The sequence below is a fragment of the Schistocerca piceifrons genome, chromosome X, assembly GCF_021461385.2.
Source record: "Schistocerca piceifrons isolate TAMUIC-IGC-003096 chromosome X, iqSchPice1.1, whole genome shotgun sequence".
Lineage (NCBI taxonomy): Eukaryota > Metazoa > Arthropoda > Insecta > Orthoptera > Acrididae > Schistocerca > Schistocerca piceifrons.
This window is the reverse complement of record NC_060149.1, coordinates 101,507,112-101,519,441: the sequence shown is the minus strand read 5'-3', so window position 1 is coordinate 101,519,441 and position 12,330 is coordinate 101,507,112.

Sequence of the window (12,330 nt, the reverse complement as noted above, 5' to 3'; positions counted from 1 at the left end):
TATTGGGAAGCCAATGGCTAAACAATCGTATTATCGCATCCTGTTTTCAAGATTCCAAACTTACTCATTCCTTTCTCAGAGTTCTCCTATCTTAAAATATTCATACAGCACGCATACTATAGTAAGAGATCCTCATTTATACTGACAGATATAGAATAGTAATAGATAGATAGTAGCACTGAAAGCAGAAAATCGGAAACAAGGCTACTAACAGCTGGGGACCTGGGTTTGCCAGACCCATAATACCCACAGATCGGATATCCCCCTGAGTTTTGCATTAATTCAACACAGATCTTGCTTCTCTCAGGAGCGACTCTTTTCAATTTACACACACAAAAAAAACAGCATTTCACTCGTTCACAAGGAAACCTTTTATCTTCACGTTTGAATCAAACTAAATCCTAATTGCACAAGGAAAGAAAAAAAATTAAAACATCACTTCAATCAATCACATAGAAACATCTTTATCATTATTTTTACCAACATATTATTCAAAATGCATTTATCACAAATGTAAACTAATCAATTGTTTCTCTTCACCGTCCTCTCTACTCCTCACTGCCCTTTCTACTCAATGTATGGTTTTACGTTTGACACATGGTGTAGCCCTTTTGATTTCTTCGATCGAAGAGTTTCCACTTCTATGGCGTTTTCATGGGGAATCTTCCTTATCCGATACGGGCCGTTAAAGAGATTAAAAAATTTCTTGCAGACACCTGACCGTTTGTTAGACAGCTTGTGTGATCTGATAAGAACTTTTTGTCCTACATGAAACACTGTTTTTCTCACGTGTTTCTTATACGCCTTGACTCTGGCTTCTGCTGCACGCTTGATGTTGCGTAAAGCTAAGTCAACAATTGCGTTCCGGCGTAGTCTCAGCTCTAGTGGCCAAGGCACCACCTCTTTGATTTTGCTTGGGGGCTCCTTGTTTTTTAGCACAGTGATTGGCGGAAGCTTTGTTGACGTATTAGGCAACTCATTAATTATGTTCTGAAATCCTTTTAGGTGTATGTCCCACGATCGGTGATCACGACTGCAGTATAACCTACATAATTTTCCTAATTCACGCATAATACGCTCACTGGGGTTCGAGCTGGGGTGAAAGAGATATATATATATAGGTTTAATTCTTCTTCTTCGAAGCATCCGCTGCCAGTATTGCGATCTAAATTGTGGTCCATTATCCGAGATAACCCTTTTCACGCTCCCAACTTCATGCAGAAACTGCTTTGCAAATGCAGTTGCCACTGCCCTTCCTGTGGCTCGCTTCAACGTAGTCAGACACACAAACTTGGAGGTTAGCTCCACCGCTACGAAAACATATGCAAAACCTGCTTTAGATCGTATTAGTGGCCCAAATAGATCCACGGCCGCGAGGTCACAAAGTTTGCTTGGTATTATTCTATTGCGCACTAAGTAGTACTGGCGTATTCCCACATTCTCCTTGTCCTCCCACTTCTTCTTTATATCTTTCAATACTGCGTCCTTATCCTGTTCGTCCGCTACACTCCCTAAAGAGGTGGTAACAAAATTCTCGAACGCTACATTCTGTAAGTATAGGATGCTAAAATTATTTTCACCGAGTTCCCTTTCTTCTGTGTGAACCAAACCTATAGGAATGCGCGACAAAGCGTCAGCAATTACATTTTTCTGTCCAGGAATGTATTCTACCGTGAAGTTATATTCCTGTAGGTATAGTGCCCAGCGTCCTAGTCTCCCATGCGTGATTTTTGTGCTCATAAGAAATTGGAGTGCACGATGGTCAGTGTACACCTTGGTGGTCCTCCCAAATAAAAAATACCTAAATTTTGAGAATGCCCAAACTATCGCGAGTGCTTCGAGTTCCGTCACAGAATAATTTTTTTCACATCGAGAGAGCACCCTGCTCCCAAACGAGATTGTTTTCCAAGTTGTAATATCATCATTTCCTTCCGTTTGAAACAGTACCGCACCTAATCCTGACAAGGAACTGTCCGTCATTAAACAGAATTCTTGTGTCAGGTCGGGATGCACGAGGATGGGAGCCTCTACTAATGCCTTTTTCAATTTATAAAATTCATCCTGTGCCTCTTGATCCCAGACCCACAAAGCGTTCTTCCCTGTTAGTCCACATAGACGGGGTGTACCAAGTACATTAAAATTTATAAATCGCTTATAAAAATTACACAGGCCTAAGAATGCTCGCAACTGTTTTTTATTTGTCGGCATTGCACACTCCGCTATCGCCGCAATTTTCTCCGGGTCAGGTTGTATTCCATTTGCTGAGACAATATGGCCTAAGAATTTTATGTTCTCTCGTCCGAACTGTGACTTATCTAAGTTGATTGTTACACCTCCCTTCTCAAAAACATCCAGTAGTATGTTCAGAACGTCATTATGGTCCTCCCACGACTTTTCCGCAATTAATATGTCATCCACGTAAATTGTCACTCACTGTTTCAAATCATCAGGTAAAATGCTATTTAATCCCCTTATAAAAGCAGCTGATGAGACGTTTAGTCCGAACGGGAGACGCCGGAATTGGAAACAATTTCCGTAACACAGGAACGCTGTATATAATCTGCAAGATGGGTGTACCACGATTTGCCAAAAACTCGAACGGAGGTCGACAGATGATAGTGCCTTTAACCCGTGGAAACGTTGTAAGAGTTCCTCAAGGCTCTCAGGCCTGTCCGTTTCCGACATAATAATTGTGTTTATCTGTCTCGAGTCTAGCACCAAACGAACTGAGTTGTCGCGTTTTGGCACGACAAGCAAGGGTGAGTTGTACGAGCTTACTGCCCGCTCAATTATTCCTTGTTCTAACATCTTGTTTATTTCCTTCTCCACCTGGGCTTTATACGCCACGGGAATAGGGTATGCTCTAACAGAAAACTTCTGATGGTCACGTACTCTGAATTGGTAAGTAAAACCCTTAATAGCCCCCGGAGTCTCAGAAAATACCCGTTCATGATTCCTAAGTAGGCAATACAATTTCTCCTTTTCCCTGTCCGTGGTTCTGACACCCGCGATGCTCTTTCTCAGTGCATCAGCAAAAGCAACATCTTTCCCCTGCTCACCAGACGTAGAGCACGACTCACTTACATAGTTCACGAGTAGCTCCAGTCTGGGTTGCGACTCGGTTTGAGCTTGAAATCTTAGGCAACTAGATTCGGCACGTAATATGCATTCATCAAATACTAAATTAATTGGCTGATCCCCAACTTGAACTGTCATTACTCCTCCACCCATGTCAATTACTGCATGGTGGGTATTCATGAAGTCATTTCCTAAAATCATTGCCACATTCAGCATTGGGAGCAAAAGAAATTTTACTCAAACTCTCTTCCCTGGCAGGTAAAATTAAGCCGAGTCTGCCTTCGGATTTCTATGCTCTTACCGTAGATTGCGCCCTTCACCTTTATTCCTCGCACTTGGAAAACGGGCCAAGTCCCAGTCCCTTCGCATTTTTGAAATGCTGCCTCGCTCACTATCGAGAAAGGGCTTCCAGTGTCAATGACACACTTAAAACATATTTCGTTTACTGCAACTGTCACGACTGGATTTATTCCCGAAATTTTAGCACTCGTAGTTTCTTGCAGCAAATCCTCTCTAATATCATCCCTCTCTATATACCGTATGCACTCCTTTGCCATGTCGTTCATTTGTTCCGATTGGGCGCCTTCTGCGCTGATCGTTTGTCATTGCCGGTTTTGTTCATTTCCATTTGCTGGATTATGTCTAGGGTTAGCTGGCCGAATTTCAACATCATGAGGTGCTCCGCCTATAGTCCTATTCCCACCGTGTTCACCGTAGTATCGGTTCTGGTTGCCGTAACTGTTCCGTTCACGATTCTGTCTACGTCCTCGATCATTTCCGTTGTTCCACCTGTGTTCGCGACTGTTACCCCAGTTTCTATACGGCCTGTCCCGATTATTGTTCCGTTCGCGTCGCGACGACCAGTCACGCCGTTGATTAGTACTACGGCCACGACTGCGATCGCGCTGCTGTGCCCCGTAATAACTTTGTGCCTGATTAGGCGGGCATTCTGCTGTATTATATTCCAACTCTTGGAGAAGTGTTTTAAACGTTTCCACGTCCTCTTTGCATTGTCCCGCAAGAATGACGTGCCGCAAGTGCATCGGCAATTTGGTGATGCATATCCTAATTAGTTCCGCAGGCCCGTATGGGTCGTATAAAAATTGATTTGCCTGCAGCATGTGGTCGAATAGGCGTGCAGGGCTGCCGAAACCAGACTGGTTCAAATTTGGCAGCATAATTATGCCATGTTTGACCCTATCTTGTGCCGCTTCCGACCAATAGGCGGACAGAAACGCTTGTTGAAACTCCCGAGTGGAGTTGCAGTGACGCGCTGTCGACCTCATGCGAATCGCCGGTTCGCCTTCCAAATAGCCACACATATATTCTATCTTATGTGAACTTGCCCAGTCGGGGGGAAGACAAAACTCAAATTGCTCGAGCCATGCACGTGGATGTATTCCTTTTTGCGAATTTCGAAATATCTCAAACTTTCTCACCGTAAGGAAATGTTTGAAATCAAATCCCCGCATTTCCTTCCGGCGAGGCCCTTGTATGTTTCTATTCGTCTCATGTCTGCCCCTCAAAATACATTCTTCCCTGTCGTCAAAATCTCCCTCGTGGCCGGAGTCCCTCTCTGCACTGTTCGTACGGCTATTTTTAGTGCTATTGGCGAGTTCGGAGTCACACGCCATGAGGTTTTCCAGATGCGCCACGCGTTCTTGTAATTCGCCTGTTACAGCTTTGTGCTGCCTGTTCACTTCGAACTGTCCCTTCTGAAATCTAAGAAGCGAACACACTTCTTCGGTCTCTGCGGCCGCTACCAGTGTAGTATTGTTCTCGCTTTCCGTCAGCTTCATCTTGCCTACAATGTCCGCTAATGCCGCAATCTTATCATGTATTTGTCTCTTGTCCTCCGCCCCAGTCTGCTTCAATTGTTCTACTTGCTGTTCCAACGCGTGAATCGCTAGACTGTTGTCCGCTATTGTGTTGCTAACGGACGTGGGACAATGCGTTTCCGCCTCTTGGACCCTCGAGAGTACCTGCTGGTGTTCCCTTTGGCATTCTTCTCTCAGCGCTTGGAAATTCCTAAGTAGCTGTTCTTCGCTCTCTTTAGATTCGGCATCGCCACTCCGCTTGCCCTGTTCTAAGGCTTGCAGACGGTCATCGATTTGTTCAAATGTACAGCCTAATTCTTTCATAATATCACTTTTTATTTCACTTGCCAGATTGTTTATTCATTGTGAGATATCATCGGACACTCTCTGCATCGACTTGTCGACTTTATTTGTATGCTGGATTAGTTTTTCGTCTATTTGTTCGCCTAGCTCTTGGATCGATTTTTCTGATTTCTGCGTCATTTGTTCGCCTAGCTCGCGGATCGATTTTTCAGATTTCTGCGTCATTTGTTCGCCTAGCTCTCGGATCGATTTTTCTGATTTATGCATCATTTGTTTGCCTAGCTCGCGGATCGATTTTTCAGATTTCTGCGTCATTTGTTCGCCTAGCTCGCGGATCGATTTTTCAGATTTCTGTGCGTTTTCTTTATTTTGTTGCAATAAGGCTTTCATGAGTTCTGCCAAATCAATTTGGTTAGTAGGAGGCAAATTTATTTCTGGCTCTGCTGTGAGCCCGTTCGTCCTGTTTTGCATATCGTCTGAAGTATTTCCCATTGTATTTTCGGAACTGTCCGACGCATTAACATTCGAAATCAAATTATCCCCTTGGTCCATGTTGCTTAAGTTGTCGGACCGCTTACTTTTAGCTTGGTTACGTGTCTGCATTAGTGCAATTTATACCCGGTACGCGACACACTAATCAAAATAAATGTGTCCCCCAAAAATTACGACAGTCACACGAAAGATACCCAACCTAGTACACACTTTTTCACACGCAAAACAAATTTTTATCTTTGATCGAAACAGTGGAATTTACAAGCGAGAAAAACACACACACACACACACACACACACACATATAAAACACACAAATATAGAAAACAAAAAACAAGACAAACAACACAACGCCGTTCAACAACGCAGTGAATCTTTTGAAAGTCTCCTCAGAAACAACGCAGAAGTTGTTTGAGCGCTGTAGGGAAAAAAAATTAAGATTATACAACGCTTGCAATCTAACGTTTCAGAGATTCCAGAGTCTAGCGGAATCACAGAACAGGGTCGCCATGTGTAACGTTGTTACTTTAATTTGCTATGATGAAAGCGGTACTGATGGACAATAAATGCGGGTTAAAAGCTGTGAGCTGTCTGGCGAAGTTAACCTTGCATTACTGCGCAACTGTTTCACCAGGTAACTAGTCTAGGTTTACCAAATTCCCAAACAGACTAACATTAATTATAATCTTTTAATAGTCATACAACAACCGGTAATATATATATATATATATATATATATATATATATATATATATAAAAGGAGAATTTAAATAAAAAGAAAGAAATCAGTTTATATTTGGAAATTTATTTTAAGATTGATCATTGAAATTTCAGCATATTAAACGTGAGTTATAACTGAGCTGGTGCCTTATTTAGGATTGTGAAAATGTGAGATTGTAATCTTACGGAACACATAAAATATGGAGCCAAGATTGGGAGACTGCATACAACACTGCATTCATAAAATAATACACGAAGAACGTTGAAAGATAAGCAAGAGGAAATTAACCACAACCAACCGATTCAGTTTTCACCCAAAGAAATTACGTTCGTAGCACAATCCTGTCCGTCATGTAATTACCACACACTGGTATACTAAATTCATACTAACTCTCTGTGAAATCTTCCCAAAAAGAATAGCTGAGGGCTACTTTGATGATTACATCACATGCTTCACGTGGTCAACTTGGTTTACACAAAGCGTATAACTCCACAATAATTTTGATAATTAAAATAAATTAGATCGAAAAGCAATTTACAAAAGAAAAACCTCGAACTGGTTACTAACGTCATACTATTAACGTGATGGGTCAAACAGTTATATAAGCATGTGGTACTGGTCTCGCAAAGTACACCCCACGTGGGTTGAACATAAAGAAAAGTTGCTATATTGAAAAATATTCTCAAGACGAGACGTTATAATCACACAAGCATTTGCATTTAAGATTGATCTTAGTTAGAGTTACTGATCAACACGTGGTTTCACTATACTCACAAAGTAGTGACAAAGCAACTACCGGAAAATAATCTGAACTTCACACGAGAATTACACTGCGCTGCAATTTAAGATAACATTAGATATTTTAGAGCTAAACCTGAAATAAAGGTGATTAAATTTTCAGTTAGGCTGAACTTAAGAAATCCATTGTCCTACGGACTTAGCAGACACGCGCTTAGCCGGAGATCTTACCACTTCAGACGCTCGCCACGGACAGACTGCCCTGCGCTCCTACCGAGCGTGCTTCCTGAGGGTGGCTCACAGATACAAACGGAAGTGGCCAGAGGGGCAGCCTCCTATACCAACATGACAACGGACTGCCAGGACCATGCTAAGAATGGAAACCTCTCTGCCTTTAGAAAGCGTAGCTACCTGTTCCGACGTTGGTCCTACTGTTCTCTAGCAGACAGGCTTGTATGCCACCCTCAAGCATGCAACTAGAAACACATTTGCTCATTCATCCTCTCACACAGAAGGGAAGGGGGATGACAGTATCTTATCATATACAGTATATAAAAGAAAGCAGATGTAGGTTCCGTATGAGACTGTGTGACATGAATTACATATAAACTGTGTTTTAAAGTGTAGTAGTGTGAAAGATCGTTCTTGTTTATGTGTAAAAGTAACACGTTCCACTACTCAGTCTCCTCCCAGATAGTCAGAAACGCCACAGTAAATTTAGAAGAGGAATTTATGCCGTAAATGACAACAGATTTAAGAAATTAAACATGAAAGGAATCCAACAGAGACCTTTCAACGTATTGCCAAATGTATTGAGGTTGACGGATATCATTTTGAGCATTTATCGCATTAATGTGGTATTTACAGGCAATCACGCTGTAACAGCATGCGTTCTCAGAAACGATAAGTTCACAAAGGTACATGTATCAAATTGGAACAACCGAAATAAAATGTTCAAACGTACCTACGTTCTGTATTTTAATTTAAAAAACATACCTGTTACCAACTGTTCGTCTAACATTGTGAGCCATATGTTTGTGACTATTACAGCGCCATCTGTCACAAAGCGAAAAAGTGTCCAACTAAAACATTCATATTTTTTTACGTACTACACGAATATGTAATAAAAAATGGGGGTTCCTATTTAAAAAAAAACTCAGTTGATTTCCGTTTGACCTATGGCAGCGCCATTTGGCGTGCCAACCATAGCGCCATCTGGTTTCCCCCTTCAAGCTATACAAGTTTCGTTCTTTGTAGTTTTTTCGTTTGACGCTTATTTCGCGAGATATTTGGCCCGGTCATGATCAATGGACCACCCTGTATATGTATATGGACTGTTCATCCACTCTGCGAATCGAGAATCTCCTCCATTTTTGGCTGTTATCGACATTGATACTAGCAATACATCGGTCTTAGGGGTTCCAGGATTTTCGAGAATGTTTTAATTTCAATAATATACATGTAACATAAAGTCATGCAGGAGGCAGGTGACCAGTATTACAATAATCAGTAGTTCTCCATTCAGGCTAACTAGGTCGCAATCGTGAACGCCAGATATTAGGCAAGGAATAGATTTCCTGCTCGTATGCTGTGTTTCGGAATTCATCCACCATCAGATATCCGGAGTGATTACTGCACGTAGATATGGAGTTTCAAGTTGTACGTGAAACGCTATATCTACGTTCAGTAATTGCTCCTGGATATCTGATGAAGATACGGGGCTTCAAGTTGTATGTGAGACGCTATGTCTATGTGCAGTAATGACTTCTGTATATTTGATGATGGGTAAATTCCGAGCGCGACTGCTACGGTTGCAGGTTCGAATCCTGCCTCGGGCATGGATGTGTGTGATGTCCTTAGGTTAATTAGGTGCTAGGGACTGATGACCTCAGATGTTAAGTCCCGTAATGCTCAGAGCCATCTGAACCAATTTTGATAAATTTCGAAACGCGTCATATGAGCAGTAAGGTCATCCCCTGCCTGATGTTTGACCTTTACCATTGCGACCCAGTCAGCCCGAATGCAGAACTGATCTTCAAGTTTGACGTGGGATAAAAATGACAAAAGAAACATTTTTTCGTATTATGTAATTACAAATTATAAATTTTAGTATTTTTCCCTTTACTTGTACTGTGAAACCTTGCTTCTTGCCATACTGCATGATTCTAGGCCAACGGAAAGTACCATATTGGTTTTGTTGAGTGAGTTTGCGAGTGTCAAAATATGTGACATAAATTCATGTACCTTTTTATTGTATTGACTTAGAAGCTAACGTTTATTACACCGCCAAGGGCCTACAGATCTTAGTATGTTTCACAAATTTCAACTTGGTACGTCTAACCGTTCCTGAGAAAAAGGGGCTTAACAGAAAATGATAAAAAAATCGTGTGATATAATTTTAAATTTACGGTTGTCTGATTTTTTTTTTCCTTTGGCTGTAATGTGAAACCTTCCTTTCTGCCACATTTCATAGTTCTAGGTCAATCCTATAGGTTTTGGTGAGTGAGTTCGCGATTATCAAAATTTGACATGAATAGCCATAGCTTTTGATTGAAGCTTCACATTTGTACACCGCCAGGGGACCATAGACCTTAGTAGGATCCTAAGTGCCCTAAATTTCGATGTGATATGCTCACCCGTCCCTGAAGAAAGAGTTTAAAAGACGGACGGACAGACACTCAGATAACATATGACAATTTTTTTCCTGTGATATAATTACAAATTTACAGTTTTCTGATTTTTTCGTTATTTATACTGTGAAATTTCATGATTCTAGCCCAACGAGAAATACCCTATAGGTTTTGATGAATGGGTATGCGATTATCAGAATATGTGATGTAATTGGCTGTATGTTTCGATGGCATTGCCTTAGAAACTTCAAGGTTTTACTCCGCTAAGTGGCCATCGACGTTAGCAAGTGCCATAAATTTCAACGTGATACGTTAACCCGTTCCTGAGAAAATGAGGTCTTAAGAGATGGACGGACAGACAGCCGTACGGTCAGCAAAGAGATCCTGTAAGGGTTCCGTTTTTGCCGATTGAGACACGGAACCCTGAAAACGACGAATTCTGGTCAAACAACAGACTATACCCAGATACAAATAAAGGGTCAGTGTGGCCATATGCAACGCCCAGTTAACAAATTGCTTGATATAGAAATGGGGTACTTCACTTTATTCTAGGATTTTGATGCGTTTAATATACGACTTTGTTCTAAATATAAATGACCACGATTAAACTCTTGCCCTGTCAGTAAGGTCTTTCTTTTATAACCGAGGATGATGTATTGCTTGTCAGAATTGCTAGTTTTAATAAAGCGACATACAGCTATGATGATGATGAGCCGGCCGGAGTGGCCGTGCAGTTCTAGGCGCTACAGTCTGGAGCCTAGCGACCGCTACGGTCGCAGGTTCGAATCCTGCCTCGGGCATGGATGTGTGTGATGTCCTTAGGTTAGTTAGGTTTAATTAGTTCTAAGTTCTAGGCGACTGATGACCTCAGAAGTTAAGGAGCACAGTGCTCAGAGCCATTTTTTTATGATGATGATGATGATGATGATTGGTTTGTGGGGCGCTCAACTGCTCGGTCATCAGCACCCGCTCAAAGTCCCAATTTTTACGCAGTCCAATTTTTCACACAATCCAATCGAGCCACTGTCGCGAATGATGATGAGGACAATACAAACACCCAGTTCCCGGGCAGAGAAAATCCCCAATCCGGCCGTGAATCGAACACGGGAATCCGTGATCCCGAGGCAGCAACCCTAGCCACTAGACCACGAGCTGCGGACACATACAGCTATGGTGCCAAATCGTGATCTTCGAGCAATAGCGTGAAAGAATAACATGTTCAGTCTTATCAAATTTGAGCCAGTGACCTATTTAGTAACCTGTAAATGACCAGATTGAATCCGTACTCACAGACGAATCATTTATATGTACCTACGAACAGACTCGATCCACTTCATTTCAATAATAAATGTGCAAACGATCTATGGAGCACTTGAGCGGGTAAAATCTTCCTTCCTCGGTTCCTCTCCTTCGACCCCTTCTCAGTCCAGGCGTCCCCAGTTCGTTAACTCGTTTGCTTCCTGTGTGACCACCTTCCCCGTCGTCTAACTCAAATTTCTGTTCATTATTTTCACCGCGGTCATTTTACGGCAGGCTGACTCGAGGGAGAGTCGGTGAGAATTGCTTCAGTTCTACAACACACCGCATCCGCAGCTAGTCGGGCGGTCACCCGCAGCTATTGGCCGGAAATTTCGGGGTGAGACGGCAGCGCGTCGGGCAAGGTGGGTACTTTGTGCGGCAGTGGAGGCGCGTTGGCAACAATAGGACGGGGCGAGCAGCCGCACTGCGTCCGCGGTCGATGCGGCCCGGCGCGGCTCGTAATATTTTTTTGATGTGAGAGTGCGGCGCCGGCAGATGCGGCGCCGGCGGCCGGCGGGGGTGGCGCGGGGGCAGAGGGGTTGGCGGCGCTGGGCGCCCGCCGGGCAGGCGGCAGCCGCAGACGCCGACGCCGCCGACGCCGACGCCGCCTCCGCTGGCGCCGCCGCCGCCGCCGCCGCGCTGCCTGGACCGCCGTCGCCGTCGCGGCGGCCACCGCGGCCCGCAGTCACACAAAGGGGCCGTGCCCCGTCTTACACACAGACGCACCCGCACAATTTTTTTTTGCAACGTTTTCCTTAAGGAGCATTTCGTTCTCAACGACTCGTAAGGATGCCGTTCATAAACTACCAAAACAATTTTTGCACCGCCCTCATGACTAGCATACTTGTGTGCTCGGTGATTTTTGTTTTACGAGCTTCAAGTTGTTGTTCGACACATATTTATGTGCCTAGGATTCGTCTCCTAGTATTGGGTGCACCTCAGAGGCTCTGTGGACCCAGATTGCGGTTTCAAAGTTAGCAAGCTCTGCGAGCCAAACCGTATCCACACAACTAGTGAGACAATGATATTTAATTCTTTTTTTTGCATTTTTCTAGGTCCTCATGCTACCAGTTTTTAACTAAAAATTTGGTATGGAATAGGAGGCATTGTCTGGGAGAAATGATTTTAGACTAGATTTATAATACTTTCGCTATCTCTCAGACATTTTATGTTATTAACAGGGGAGTTTCGAGAACATTTTTCTACACAAGCAACATATGATTCCTCCCCAACCCCTCCGTCCCATCCCATAC